This window comes from Ovis canadensis, chromosome 3, assembly GCF_042477335.2.
Source record: "Ovis canadensis isolate MfBH-ARS-UI-01 breed Bighorn chromosome 3, ARS-UI_OviCan_v2, whole genome shotgun sequence".
NCBI lineage: Eukaryota > Metazoa > Chordata > Mammalia > Artiodactyla > Bovidae > Ovis > Ovis canadensis.
The window spans coordinates 211,656,128-211,672,807 of NC_091247.1; the positions used below are offsets into that span (position 1 = coordinate 211,656,128).

The window sequence follows — 16,680 nt, forward strand, 5'->3', positions numbered from 1 at the left end:
TAACTGATTTTGAACCAGGATCAGAATGGTACACACTTCTGAATAGTACTTATTTTAAGAGCTTTATTCTGAGCACAATGTTTCAGCAGGTCTCTATAAAATTAATAAATTCTTTGATGGATTTAGGTATTATTCATATACTTGATTCTTAACTCTATTAGTGAGGTTTTCCTCGCAGTTAAATCAATTAGCATAGTGATTAACTTTTGAGTTGTACTCTGTCCCCCATGATGAAATGCAGATCTCCTAATGTGTGAAAGCAGAATATGTCAGGAGATTTCCCCTGTGGAAGACTCAGCCAATGCAGTTCTATAATTTCTCTGCTACAAACAAAGCTGCAAAGTACATTACTGAACAGGTGCTTATTCTGAGAATTTTTTTCCAGTAGAAAACTACAAGTTTATAGAACATGAACATTCTTCAACTTCATTAGATATTGACAAATTTTTCTTAGAAGAAATTGTAGCAACTTATATTTTCATTAGCCAATAATGAGAATTCTAGAAAATTATTTGTCATTGACACCTCAAAAACTGGGCTTCTCTGGTAACTCAACAGTAAAGAATCTGCCTGCCAGCCCAGGAGAGGCAGAGTGGAACCCTGGGTTGGGAAGATCTCCTGGAGAAGGAAATAACAACCCACTCCAGCATTCTTGCCTGGGAAATCCCATGGACAGAGGATCCTGGTGGGCTACATACAGTCCATGAGGTCTCAAAAGTGTTGGACATAACTTAACAACTAAACAGCAACAACCTCAAAGATTGCCTCTCTATCTTTTTATTTCACTTATTTCTTATGGGATGCTTATTAAATGTTTTCTGGCATCTTCTCATTCTATCTTCCAAGTTTTTTAAATGTCTCACATTTTTAAAATCTCTTTATTATCCTCAGCTTTAAGTTGCAGTACTTTAATTACCACTTCAGATCAATTAGCTATTTATTTCATTTATTAAAGAGTTAATAGATGGTTCATTTCTAAAAGTTCCATTTAGTTATTTTAAAAATGTGAAGTCAAGGTGTCACAGCTGGAGTCTGGTCCAGGAATTAAGCCCTTGAATTCTCCTTGAAAAAAAAAAAAAGTTCTGCTTTTGTTTCCTTTATTTTGTAATATATTCTTTCAGGTCATTCCTTATATAATATTGGGTCCTTCTGATTTGAATCTTCCTGTTTGTTGCTTCATTTGACTCTCTTAAACAATATATATTTTTAAATTTTCTATTGTGAAATCACCCCAAACGTGGATTTTCCCACATTGCAGAAGTGCCACTCTGGAGGAGTTCTTTTAAAAATTTTAAAATAAAATTGGAATGCAGTAATACCTCTACATACAGACAAGTTCTGTTCTGAGAGCATATTCATAAGAATAATTTGTTCAGAAGTCACAAAAAGTTAGCATAGGCACCCAACAAACATAAGTGGCTATATGACGCTGAACTGTAATGGGTGTATAATATTTTTCAGACAAATAATACATAAAAAACAAGGCTGGTACACTGAGACGACACAGACGGATGGTACGGGGAGTGAGAGGGAGGAGGGTTCAGGATGGAGAACACGTGTATACCTGTAGCAGATTCATGTTGATGTATGGCAAAACCAATACAATATTGTAAAGCAATTAACCTTCAATTAAAATAAATAAATTTATATTAAAAATAAATAAATCATAGAGCAAAATAAAATAAATAAATTTATATTAAAAATAAATAAATCATAGAGCAAAAAAAAAAAAGGAAAATAATCTTAGTCTTATAGAACATTACCTTGAAAAGTTTAGTAGTACAGTACAACAGCTGGCATAGAAGGGCTGGCATCAAGTGAAACCAGGCAAGAAGAGTTACTGACTGGAGTGGGGAGAGGAGGCGGGAAATGGTAGAGCTGAAGGATTGTTAGCAATAGGAGATGGAGGGCAAATTGCAGCTTCACGAACACCTGACATTCATGGCACAAGTTATGGTTCCTTGCTCGATTCAATTCTCTCTTCCCTCTTAAAAAAAAAAAAAAAAGACAAACAGTTCAGTGGTGCCTGGGTAGTAATTCTTTTCTTATCATAGATGATATGGTAGCACTTTATTTCATTCTGAATGGCTGCTACAAACTTCATGTCCCCGTCTACATTTGGGTCCATACTATTAAAAACTAACAGTGCCTCCTCAAATAAAGAAAAACCTCTTGCCATTTTCTGTGTCATGAATCTCTTAATTTCTTAAGTTACTTCTTCTTCTTGTCTCTCTTCATCCTTACTCCGGGCCTCTGGTTTTATCAGGTCTTCAGCGCGTGTTCACATCTTTGAAAGTTCACAATTTAAAAGTTGGTATGCAGGGGAGTTACAGTAATGTAAATTCGATCTTTTAAACCGAACAATTTAGTGGTATGAAGTATATCCACAATGTTATACAACCACCATCTCTGTCTATTTCCCAAACATTTTAATCACCTCAAGAAGAAACCTCATACCCATTAAGAAGTTGCTTCCCATTCTCCACCAGGACATCCAGCCCCTGTCAAATCCCCATCTGTTCTGTGTCTACTGCTTTGCCTATTCTGGATATTTCATACACATAGAATCATATGATGTGTGACCACGTACGAGAAAAAGAAAATACCTGAATAAGGACTAAAACAAATCTAAGTGAGATTAAAATTTGTTTAATGAATTTACTTTTATCAATAACCACATATTTTCTGTTAAAAAATTCTACAGATACAAAAACAGATACTTTAATTAAAACATGAGCAGAGGAGCTGAATAGACAGTTTTCTAAAGAAGATATACAGATGGCCAACAGACACATGAAAAGACATTGTACATCACTAATCATCAGAGGAAATTTTCAAAAGCACCATGAAATACTGCTCACAGTTGTTAGAATGGCCATTATCAGAAAGACAAGAGACAAGTGTTGGCAAGAATGTGTAGGAAAGGGAACCCTTGTGCACTGTTCGTAAAAGTGTAAATTGGTACAACCACTGTGGAAAACAGTATGGAGTTTCCACAAAAAGATATAAAATAGAACAATCATATGACCAAGTAAGTTCCTCAATGTCTTGTAGCTATTTCCATGACAGCATTACAGTTTAACTTTAATGCTGCATATTATTTTCACTTTATGGAAATATCACTTTTTATTTAGCAGCACTTCTATTGATGTAGATTGTTTTCTGCAGTTTAAAATTTTATACAGTTAAATGCACAATGAATATGAGTAAATCTAACACATAAGCATATAAATAGATAAATTTTAAAGAGATAAGTTGTTTAATGTTATGACTTTAGAAAGAGCTAAGCATTCTTTCCAATGTTTCCAGCGAGCCTCTATCAAACACCTATGCTTTCAAATCATCCAGCCAAAGAAGCCAAGGAAATAGAGAATACATGTTGCATTCTTGCTGTCTCCTATCCCCTTTAGTAAGTTTTCTTGGTAGGGAAATAATTCCCTATAACAGTTAGGGTTCTCCAAACAAAAGTGATAGAATGTGTATGAGATTTACTTTGAAGAATGGTTCATGTGATTACAAAGGCTGGTAAATTTAAAATCAGCAGGGAAGGTCAACGGACTGGAGACTCAGGGAAGGGTCAGAGTTGCAGTTCAAGTCCAAAGACCATCAAAATGAAGTAAGAGTGGATATTTCAGTTCAAGTTCAAAGACCATCTGCTGCCAGAATTTCCTCTTGCTTGGAAGTAGTCGGTCTTTGTTTTATTAAGGCCTTCAACAGATTGGATGAGACCCATCCACATTACTGAGGGAAATCTTTACTCAATCTCCACTGATTTAAATTTCATCTTAAAAAGTCCTTGCAAAACTGTCCGAAACAATGCTTGACCAAAGACATTTGATTTAAATATATTTGGCTGAGCCAAGCTGACACTAATTTAAGCATCACACTCTGCAATAGTGATGGGTCTTCTCACTTCAACAGAGTAGAAAACATGTCAAATTCCTTGCCATGAATCATAGCGCTTTCTCCAGATTGAAAAGCAATGGAAGCAGAAAGAAGCCCCAGGTTGAGGCCTCAAGTGACAGACATGTGCAAGTACACACAGAATGGCTCAAGAAGACAGCTGGGTAAAGCCCAACACACATTGTCTCTTTTGCTTTGTGTGACAAAAGGGGTTCACTATAAAAACAATAATTACAACAGACTTTCAGCTGACAATCAGGATTATAAACCTAGAAATCTGAAAAAAATTGAAAACACTGAATTTCAAGGAAAGTAGCACTGAATTTCAAGAACAGAAGAATTGGTGCTTTTGAACTGTGCTGTTGGAGAAGATTCTTGAGAATCTTTTGGACTGTAAGGACATCAAACCAGTCAATTCTAAAGGAAAGCAATCCTGAATATTCATTGGAAGGACTGATGCTGAAGCTGAAGCTCCAATACTTTAGCCACCTGATGTGAAGAGCCAACTCATTAGAAAAGAAACATTATCAGAAACATCTTTATTTATTTATCAGTGTATAAGAATGTAACTAGAAATTAGCAAGAGGTACCCTTTTCTCCACACCCTCTCCAGAATTTATTGTTTGTAGGCTTTTTGATGACAACCATTCTGACCGGTGTGAGGTGATATCTCATTGTAGTTTTGATTTGCATTTCTCTAATAATGAGTGATGTTGGGTAGCTTTTCATGTGTTCGTTAGCCATCTGTATGTCTTCCTCAGAGAAATGTCTGTTTAGGTTTTTTCCCCACTTTTTAATTGGGTTGTTTGTTTTTCTGGTATTGACCTGTATGAGCTGCTTGTATACTCTGGAAATAGAAGTTGATCCTTTGTCAGTTCCTTCATTTGCTATTATTTTCTCCTCTTCTGAGGCTTGTCTTTTCACTTTGTTTATAGTTTCCTGACAGCCGAATGGATAAAGAAGCATATATATAATGGAATATTACTCAGCCATAAAAAGGAATGCATTTGAGTCAGTTCTAATGAGGTGGATGAACCTAGAGCCTATTATACAGAGTGAAGTAAATCAGAAAGAGAAAAACAACTACCATATACGAATACATATATATGGAATCTAGAAAGATGGTATTGATGAAATTGTTTGAAGGGCAGCAATGGAGACACAGACATAGAGAACAGACTATGGACATGGTGGCTGGGAGAGGAAAGAGAGGGTGGGATGTATTGAGAGAGTAACATGGAAGTGTACATTACCATAAGTAAAATAGATAGGCAATGGGAATTTTCTGTATGACTCAGGGAATTCAAACCAAAGCTCTGTAACAACCTAGAGGGGTGGGATGGGGAGGGAGGTGAGAGGGAGGTTCAAGAGGGAGGGGACATATGTATACCTGTGGTTGATTCATGTTGATATTTGGCAGAAACCAACACAATTCTATAAAGCAATTATCCTTCAATTTAAAAATAAGTAAATGTTTTTAAAAAGAAATTAGCAATTTACTCTGTATCTTATTTGTGTGTGTGAAAATCAGTTAGAGAGCTTTACTTCCTCATCTGGGCATATGCATTTTGTTTTTTAACAAATCCACTTCCTCCCAGTAGTGCCTGGCACTACTGGCCCCCTTGTCATTCAAATAGGCACATTTGCCCCTCCTTATATTGGAAAACTGCAATGAAAGAAGCAGAATTAATTGGCTGGCCACTGGATACTTTCTCGAGAGTGGAGAGAATAGAGATGGGAAAATAAGCAAACATTAATTCAGCCTTTAAATAAAAGATGCATTACACATGGGGCTTCACTGGTGGCCCAACGGTTGAGAGTTCACCTGGCAATGCAGGAAATGCATGTTCAATCCCTGGGTAGGGAATGAAGATCCCACATGCCTCAGGCCAACTATGCTTACACTCTGCATCTACTGAATCTGCGCACCTCAACTAGAGAGCCTGTATCTTGCAAACCACAGAGCCCATGTGCTCTGGAGCCCACACAAGCAGGAAGAAGTCTGTGTCCACAGCGAAAACCCCACATGCTGCAATTAAGATCCAATGCAGCCAAAAATAAATAAAAATTTAAAAAATTTAAGTTTATTAAACAAGACACACAAATCATCTCTTTAATATTAGTGACTATCCTGTAAGATATGTATTATTATCTTTTTTATAACCAAAAAGAAACTGAATTCCCCAAAGTGTCACTAAAAACTAAAACTAAGATTCATACCTAACTTGATGAAACTATAGAGACAGGGCTATATCTATCTTCTTTACTCTGGGAAAGAGAAGAGTGAAGAAATCTTGCTATGTTGCAGGTAATTTTTTATGTTCATAGACTTAGATTTTCTCCTGGCTTATACATTTACCACTGACTAGTTGATGGGCTTTAATAATCTGGACATATAATAAATCAATCATAGGGACAGTGAGTCAAATCTGTCTTACATCTGTAACCATAGTGTTTTTCCAACTACATCCAAAGCACTCATGGAAATTGTCTTCAGACACTTGTTTTCTGTCCAGAGTTTCAGCAGTATTCTATTTCCTTATGTAACTGAAGACTTCAGCAGCTTTTTCTAAGCTTTTTCCTTTAAAAATTGATTATCTCAATAGCTTCTTCTTTTCTATGTTTCTTTATAGTCTTCTTGCTTCCCTATATTTCTAGTCCTGAAAATTCAGTGTTTTCAGCTGAATTTCAACAGCCTGACACAAACATTTGGCTCAGCATTTAGACTCTAAGTTTCTCCTCTTGCTGGTTAAAATAGTGATAGTCTGATTGGGTTTGCTAATTATTGAGACATGCTAGTTCTTAAGAAATATAATACTTTTCTTTTCTATAGTAATGATCCCTTTTCAACAACTGACTAGTTAATAATGTATGTGAATCTTACAACACTTTAAGAATTAGACAGACTAAATATTACTATCTCAGAATTGTAAAGGAAGAAATAAAGGTTAATTTTAAGTACTCATCAAGCATCAGGCTTCCCAGCTGGTGCTAGTGATAAAGAACGTGTCTGCCAATGCAGGTAGAAAGAAGATAAGGTTCAATCCCTGGGTCAGGAAGATCCCTTGGAGAAGGGCATAGCAACCCATTCCAGTACTCCTTCCAGGAGAATCCCATGGACAAAGCAAACTGGTGGGCTACAGTCCATAGGGTCACAGAGAGTTGTACATGAATGAAACAACATAGCATGCACACATACAAGTATCCACCATGTGTTAGGCAGTGCAGATACCATGGTGTATAAGTTCTAATTATTAAAACTTGCCATCTGTCCAAGGTCAAAGAGCTAATGATAAGATCTAGTTTTCAGAACCTACCAATGTCCAGTCCAGGGTGCTTCAGTTCAGTTCAGTCACTCAGTTGTGTTCGACTCTTTGTGACCCCATGGACTGCAGCACGCCAGGCCTCCCTGTCCATCACCAACTCCTGGAATTTACTCAAACTCATGTCTATTCAGTCAGTGCTACCATCCAACCATCTCATCTTCTGTCATTCCCTTCTCCTCCTGCCTTTGATCTTGCCCAGAATCAGGGTTTTTTCAAATGAGTCAGTTCTTCTTTCAGGTGGACAAAATGTTAGAGTTTCAGCTTCAACATCAGTCCTTCCAATGAATATTCAGGACTGATTTCTTTAGGATTGACTGGCTTGGCCTCCTTGCTGTCCAAGGGACTCTCAAGAGTCTTCTCCAACACCACAGTTCAAAAGCATCAATTCTTTTGTTTGTTTTCTTTTTTCTTTTTTAAATTTATTTATTTTAATTGGAGGTTAATTACTTTACAATGTTGTATTGGTTTTGCCATACATCAACATGAATCCACCACAAATGTACACATGTTCCCCATCCTGAACCCCCTCTCCCCCCTCCCTCCCTGTACCATCCCTCTGGGTCATCTCAGTGCACCAGCCCCAAGCATCCAGTATCATGCATCGAACCTGGACTGGTGATTCATTTCATATATGATATTACACGTGTTTCAATGCCATTCTCCCAAATCATCCCACCCTCTCCCTCTCCCACAGAGTCCAAAACACTGTTCTATACATCTGTGTCTCTTTTGCTGTCTCACATACAGGGTTATCATTACCATCTTTCTAAATTCCGTATATATGCATTAATACAGCGTTCAGCTTTCTTTATAGTCCAACTCTCATATCCATACATGACTACTGGAAAAACCATAGCCTTAGACAGAACTTTGTTGGCAAAGTAATGTCTCTGCTTTTGAATATGCTGTCTAGGTTGGTCATAACTTTCCTTCCAAGGAGCAAGTGTCTTTTAATTTCATGGCTGCAATCACCATCTGCAGTGATTTTGGAGCCCTCAAAAATAAAATCAGCCACCGTTTCCGCTGTTTCCCCATCTATTTGCCATGAAATGATGGGACCGGATGCTATGATCTTAGTTTTCTGAATGTTGAGCTTTAAGCCAACTTTTTCACTGTCCTCTTTCACTTTCATCAAGAGGTTCTTTAGTTCTTCTTCCCTTTCTGCCATAAGGGTGGTATCATCTGCATATATGAGGTTATTGATATTTCTCCCAGCGATCTTGATTTAGCTTGTGCTTCATCCAGCCCAGCACTTCTCATGATATACTCTGTATATAAGTTAAATAAGCAGGGTGACAATATACAGCCTTGATGTACTCCTTTTCCTATTTGGAACCAGTCTGTTGTTCCATGTTTAGTTCTAACTGTTGCTTCCTGACCTGCATATAGGTTTCTCAAGAGGCATGTCAGGTGGTCTGGTATTCCCATCTCTTTCAGAATTTTCCGCAGTTTACTGTGATCCACACAGTCAAATGGTTTGGCATAGTCAATAAAGCAGAAATAGATTTTTTTATTATTATTATTTTTGGAACTCTCTTGCTTTTTCAATGACTCAGCAGATGTTGGCAATTTGATGTCTGGTTACTCTGCCTTTTCTAAAACCAGCTTGGACGTCTGTAATTTCATGGTTCACATATTGCTGAAGCCTAGCTTGGAGAATTTTGAGCATCACTTTACTAGCGTGTGAGATGAGTGCAATTGTGCAATAGTTTGAGCATTCTTTGGCATTGACTTTCTTTGGTATTGGAATGAAAACGGACCTTTCCAGTCCTGTGGCTACTGCTGAGGTTTCCAAATTTGCTGGCATATTGAGTGAAGCACTTTCACTGCATCATCTTTTAGGATTTGAAATAGTTCACATACACTAGCTTTGTTTGCGATTCCTGAAACAGTATCCAGGTAACTTACTATCAGCCAATCAGAGAATGGTGTAGGAGCTGATCATGCACCCTGCAACCTCTTTCTGTATCTTCTCTGAAAGTGTCTTCTCTGTGTCTTCTCTGAAAGGGGTCAGGAAGTTCAAGTTTGAGCATCAGTTTCTCATTCTCCTTGCTCGATGTTTTGTAGTCTACACTACTTTCCTTCACCACAAGGTGATGTCAGTAAGTTGGCTTTGCTGTGCATCAGATGAGTAGACCCAAGTTCAATTCAGTAACACAAGGCCTTTGCAGTAGTCTAATAGTCTTGTGAAATATTAAAAATACCATCTGATCCACTCTTATTCACACTGCATGTATATTGCTGAAGTAAAATAAAGTCTTTAACTCTGTCTCTCACGGAGTAGAGAATACTATAGATAACAAATGACAAACATATTGGCCAAATCCAAACACATCTTTCCTTTTCATATTTGTTTTTAAAAAATTCAAGTTTTGCTAGAGAAAGTAATGAGTAATCACTCTGCTCCAGATTTCTGTCCAGAGATGACTCTGAGCAAATATCACATTGAGAAATCTTTGATAGCTAACCATGAGGATGACCATAATGAGTTAAATATTACTTCTATTTATTAAATATGCAAGCGACTTAGCAGCAGCAGCAACTTTAAAATATTTCTACTAAAAATGATAATGGTGGTGGTGATATTGCTCATGGTAATAAAAATAGCATAAAATAGTTTTGGAGGCTTTATTTTTATTCAGGGTGGTATCATCTATTGTGTGGATCAAAATAAACTATGGAAAATTCTGAAAGAGATGGGAATACCAGACCACCTGACCTGCCTTTTGAGAAACCTATATGCAGGTCAGGAAGCAACAGTTAGAAGTGAACATGGAGCAACAGACTGGTTCCAAATAGGAAAAGGAGTACATTAAGGCTGTATATTGTCACCCTTTTTATTTAACTTATATGCAGAGTACATCATAAGAAGCACTGGGATGGAAGAAGCACAAACTGGAATCCAGATTGCTGGGAGAAATATCAGTAACCTCAGATATGCAGATGATACCACACTTATGGCAGAAGGTGAAGAGGAACTAAAAAGCCTCTTGATGAAAGTGAAAGAGGAGAGTGAAAAAGTTGGCTTAAAGCTCAACATTCAGAAAACTAAGAGCATGGTATCTGGTCCCATCATTTCATGGCAAATAGATGGGGAAACAGCAGAAACGGTGGCTGACTTTATTTTTAGGGGCTCCAAAATCACTGCAGATGGTGATTGCAGCCATGAAATTAAGAGACCATTACTCCTTGGAAGGAAAGTTATGACCAACCTAGACAGCATATTCAAAAGCAGAGACATTACTTTGCCAACAAAGGTCCATCAAGTCAAGGCTATGGTTTTTCCAGTAGTCATGTATGGATGTAAGAGTTGGACTGTGAAGAAGGCTGAGCACTGAAGAATTGATACTTTTGAACTGTGGTGTTGGAGAAGACTCTTGAGAGTCCCTGGGACTGCAAGGAGATTCAACCAGTCCATTCTAAAGGAGATCAGTCCTGGGTGTTCTTTGGAAGGACTGATGCTAAAGCTGAAACTCCAGTACTTTGGCCACCTCATGCGAAGAGTTAACTCATTGGAAAAGTCTCTGATGCTGGGAGGGATTGGGGGCAGGAGGAGAAGGGGACGACAGAGGATGAGATGGCTGGATGGCATCACTGACTCAATGGATGTGAGTTTGAGTGAACTCCGGGAGATGGTGATGGACAGGGAGGCCTGGTGTGCTGCAATTCATGGGGTCGCAAAGAGTCAGACACAACTGAGCGACTGAACTGTACTGAATCACTGCAAACGCATGAAGTATATAATCATTTAATTAAATTTTAATACACTAAATTTACAAATTTATTCCATTACCTTTTTATGCTAAAGCTAAGTATAAACTCTGTAACCCTTGTCTACTAGTGGCCTTTTATAACCCAGACACTAAAAAATAGATTTTTTTTCAATTCTAAAATTGCAAAATCTCCTACTGACAGCAAAGGGCAGAGTCACAGATTTCAAAGTTTATGGTGTAACTGAACGAAAGCAAAAGTCACAGATATTATTAGGACGTTGTTTTGCATGACATATCTTGCTGAGGTTGTACCATATGTCTTACTCTACATAAGAAATTTGAGACAAATAAGCAAGAGTATAGTCTACACAGGATTAGAAAGTTAGCTCCTTGAAAATCAGCCATAATGGTTTTACAGACTATGCAAAAGAAAGCCAAAGAAAAAAAATGACAAAAATTGTCTTTTAAGTGTATTATTAGATGTCAGGCATTGTCTATGTCAGACTTCCCAAGTGCCTCGTTAGTAAAGACTCCACCTGCAATGCGAGAGATGTGGGTCTGGTCCCTGAGTCAGGAAGATCTCCTGGAGAAAGAAATGGCAACCCGCTCCAGTAATCTTCCGTGAGAAATCCCATAGAGAGAGGAGTCTGGTGAGCTATAGTCCATGGAGTCACAAAAGAGTTAGGCACAAAAACAACAGCAACATTATCTATATATTTTATTTATAATAGCTTATTTATCCTCAAAACAACCCTATGAAGTCTATTTATCATGCTCATTTCACAAAGAAATTAGGAATAAGAGTTTAATTAATTTTCTCAAAATTCCACAGTTCACACTTTTGGGATATGAAAACAGATAACTTAGTGGTAAAATGTACATATGGCTAAATACTGGATTACAATCTTTTCCTAACTCTAGATGGGGAAAAAAATGACTGAACACACAACAGAGTATGGTCAGAGAAACTGAAAACTAAAGTACAGATTTTTAAAATTGTATTAAAAAGGATAAAATATTAGATACTTTTTCAACTGGTGATCATTTATTGAATGTTTAGTCTGTGCTAGGGACTAGGCTAGAGACTAAAGATATAGAAAAGTATAATACTTTTCCCTCAAATTGCTTATAGCAAGCATAATAAGCTCAAAGATAAATGGAAAATTACACTATCAGGTAACAAATTCTATGATAACTCAGAGGCTGCAATTAATATTCATTAATTTTTTTCTGAAATATAGAAGTACTTTATAAATTTGTTGGAAAATAAATTTGCTTTGCTCAGTCACTTGAGTCGTGTCCGAGTCTGTTACCCCATAGACGGCAGCCAACCTTGCTCCCCCATCCCTGGGATTCTCCAGGCAAGAACACTGGAGTGGGTTGCCATTTCCTCCTCCAATGCATCAAAGTGAAAAGTGAAAGTGAAGTCACTCCATCTTGGGAAGCAAATTCTAGTGCATTTACAATAACTGGCCCAAAATATTTTCTATGTTGTATGTGAACTATATGGCTTTGGGCCAATTTTTGCCATTTCTGATTTTCATCAGATGTCATTATACTGTGGATTCACATAATTTTAGAAAATTTTGACTTTTTTAGCAATATGCCAATAGCTTCAGTATTGTGTTTTAACTAAAAACAATTTAAGTTTTCTGACCAGTAATAATATTCACTACATACTTAATTGTCGTGAATGGACTCAATGGACATGAGTTTGAATAGATTCTGGAAGCTGGTGATAGACAGGGAGGCTTGGCATGCTGCAGTCCATGGGGTCGCAAAGATTCGGACACGACTGAGTGAATGAACTGAACTGAACATACTTAATTGGGCTACCCAGGTGGTGCTAGTGGTAAAGAAATTATCTTCTATTGTCCAACCTCATTCATATACATTCATTTAATCATTACAACAACAATGACTAACCTGAAGCACAGAGTAGTTATTAGAGCTGTCCAAGGTAACAGGGCATCACAAGCAAAAGAGCTGAAATTCAAGCCCAGGCAATGTAAATCTAGAATCTACACTCAAATCTGGGTTTTCAAACTCTGTACTTTCTCATTTATAATTTACCTGGCAACTTAGTGACCTAAGAAGAATTTGATAAAGGATGAACCTGTATGTATTTAGGTGTGATGAGGATAATAAAAGGCATAAAAATATGGGAAAGCCTGAGCATGCATCTCCATAAGCTATTATGGATTTTGTCTTAAATTACCCAAAGTTATACACTTCTGAATTATTCTGTTAACATCAAAACTTCTCAAAAAAGTGAAATTCTGTAGATAAACAAAAATTGAAATTCTCTGACCAAAGACAGTACCCGTTACACATATTGCAGCAGTCAGACATATGATTATAGGAAAAACCAAAACTGGATTCAGGATAAATTTATCCAAATGCTTTTTTGAAATCAGACAACTTGAAAAAATTATTCGAAAACATGTTTGTATTAGTTACAGACTACTAGAAACATTAACCATCAAAATATTACTTCCACCTAATTCTTCCCTTTTGACCAGGGAGTCAATTATCCTATCATTTTATGAATTTAAAATTGCATCTCCAAAGTTTAACTGTTCATGGAGGCCAAAACTGACCCCAAACACACAAACTATGGATTAACCTTGCTACACCTTGAACTAGTTTGGTACATTTGTCACAAATCATGAGAAATATCAATGCATTTATTCTTGCTATCCAGTTGCTAAGTTGTGTTGGACTCTTTGTGACCCCATGGACTGCAGCATGCCAGGATTCCTTGTCCTTCACTATTACCCTGGGTTTTCTCAAACTCATGTCCAGCTTGTACATCTGGAATTTCTTGGTTCATGTACTACTAAAGCCTAGCTTGAAGGATTTTGAGCACTACCTTGCTAGCACATGAAATGACTGCAATTGTATCATATTTTGAACCTTCTTTAGCATCATTTTTCTTTGAGACTGGAATGAAAACTAAACTTTTCATTCTTGTGGCCACTGCTGAGTTTTCCAAATTTGCTGACATATTGAATGCAGCACTTTATAACAGCATCATCTTTTAGCACTTGAAATAGCTCAGCTGGAATTCCATCACCTCCACTAGCCTTGGTCATAGTAATGCTTCTTAAAGCCCACTTGACTTCAGACTCCAGGATGTCTGGCTCTAGGTGAGTGATCCCACCATCTTGGTTATCTGGGCCATTAAGATCTTTTTTGTGTAGTTCTTCTGAATATTCTTGCCACCTCTTCTTAATATCTTTTGCTTATTAGTTGAAGTTCATTAGGGTCTTACCTGCTAGCTCAGCTGGTAAAGAATTCACCTGCAATGCAATAGAGCTTGGTTCAGTTCCTGGGATGGGAAGATCCCCTAGAGAAGGGATAGGCTACCCACTCCAGTATTCATGGGCTTCCCTGGTGTCTCAGACAGTAAAGAATCCACCTGCAATGCAGGAGACTCGGGTTCGATCCCTGGGTTGGGAAGATCCCTTGAAGGAAGGTATGGCAACATACTCCAGTATTCTTGCCTGGAGAATCCCCATGGACAGAGGAGCCTGGTGAGCCCAAGTCTATGGGGTCACAGAAAGTCAGACATGACTGAGTGACTAAGACTGCACAACAGTGCACATTAGAATTCACTCTTCTGGTTGCATATTCTGAGTTTTGACAGATGAATAATGACGGGTGCCCACCACTACAATATTATACAGAATGGTTCTCGGAAAGGAGTATGTCAAGGCTGTATATTGTCACCATGCTTACTTAACTTACATGCAGAGTATATCATGTGAATGCCAGGCTGGATGAAACACAAGCTGGAGTCAAGATTGCAGGGAGAAACATCAGTAACCTCAGATATGCAGATGACACCACCCTTATGACAGAAAGCAAAGGGGAATTAAAGAGCCTCTTGATGAAGGTGAAAGAGGAGAGTGAAAATGCTGGCTTAAAACTCAACATTCAAAAGAAGATGATCATGGCATCCAGTCCCATCAGTTCATGGCAAATAGATAGGAAAACAATGGAAACAGTGACAGACTTTCTTTTCTTGGGCTCTAAAATCACTGTGGATGGTCACTGCAGCCATGAAATTAAAAAACACTTCCTTCTTAGAAGAAAAGCTATGGCAAACCTAGACAGTGTGTTAAAAAGGCAGAGACATTACTTAGCCTACAAAAGTCCTTATAGTCAAAGCTATGATTTTTTCCAGTAGTCACTTATGGATGTAACAACTGGACAATAAAAAAGGCCAAGTGCCAAAGAATTGATGCTTTTGAACTGTGGTGCTGGAGAAGACTCTTGAGAGTCCCTTGGAGAGCAAAGAGAGCAAAGCAGTCAATCTTAAAGGATATCAACCTTGAATATTCTGATGGACTGATGCTGAAGCTAAAGCTCCAATACGTTGGCCACCTGATGCAATGAGTCAATTCATTGGAAAAGACCCTTAAATGACAGCAAAAGAGACACAGATGTATAGAACAGTCTTTTGGACTCTGTGGAAGAGGGCGAGGGTGGGATGATTTGGGAGAATGGCATTGAAACGTATAATATGAAATGAGTCGCCAGTCCAGGTTTGATGCATGATACTGGATGCTTGGGGCTGGTGCACTGAGACGAACCAGAGGGATGGTACGGGGAGGGATGGGGGAGGGGAGTTCAGGATGGGGAACACGTGTATATCTGTGGTGGATTCATGTTGATGTATGGCAAAGCCAATAAAATGTTGTAAAGTAATTAACCTCCAATTAAAATAAATAAATTTATATTTTAAAGAAAAGCAAAGAAAAGTCAGTTCACTGAAGAAGAAGGGGACGATGGAGGATGAGATAGTTGGATGGCATCACCGTCTCAATGGACATGAGTTTAAGCAAATGCCAGGAGATGGTGAAGGACAGGGAAGCCTGGCATGCTGCAGTCCATGGGGTTGCAAAGAGTCAGAAATGACTGAGTGACTGAACAACAGAATGTTTCCACTGCTCCCAAAATCTATGTGCTTAGGACTTATGCATTCTTCTCTCTCTCTTCCCAACCCAAAACCTTGGCAACCATTAATCTTTTTAAAAAGTATTTATTTATCTATTTTTGCTGCCTGGGTCTTTGCCGTTATGTGCAGGCTTTCTCTAGTTTCAGGAGAGCAAGAGCGACTCTCTAGCTGTGGTTTTCAGGCTTCTCATTGCAATGACTTCTCTTGTAGAGCATGGGCCCTAGGTGTGCAGGCTTCAGTAGTTGCTGCATGCAGGCTCAGTAGTTCTGATGCACAGACTTAATTGCCTTGTGGCATATGGAACCCTCCCAGACCAGGAATCGAACCAATGCCCCCTACTTTGCGAGGCAGATTCTTAAACCATTGGCCTATGAGGGAATAATCTTTTTACTATCTCCTTTGCCTTTTCCAGATTATCATATAGCTGGAGTTATACTATACGACTTTCCAAATGGCCATCTTTCCCTTAGCAATAGGTATTAATATTTAAAGTTCCTTCATATCTTTTTGTAGCTTGACAGTTTATTTCTTCGGAGAAGGCAATGGCACCCCACTCCAGTACTCTTGCCTGGAAAATCCCATGGGCAGAGGAGCCTGGTCGGCTGCAGTCCATGGGGTCGCTAAGAATCGGATAGGACTGAGCAACTTCACTTTCACTTTTCACTTTCATGCATTGGAGAAGGAAATGGCAACCCACTCCAGTGTTCTTGCCTGGAGAATCCCAGGGACGGGGGAGCCTGGTGGGCTGCCATCTATGGGGTTGCACAGAGTCGGA

The 16,680-nt window shown here is 38.3% G+C and overlaps 1 protein-coding gene across 1 annotated transcript in view; it reads right to left on the bottom strand.

Moving 5' to 3' along the window:
* LOC138437834 (C-type lectin domain family 2 member D11-like) overlaps positions 1-16,680 on the bottom strand; it is a 102,348-nt gene that overhangs the window by 21,646 nt on the left and 64,022 nt on the right. Inside the window, exon 7 of the transcript XR_011256181.1 lies at positions 1,764-1,987. The gene's annotated coding sequence lies outside the window, so the exon portion shown is untranslated. The remainder of the gene's footprint in view (positions 1-1,763; positions 1,988-16,680) is intronic.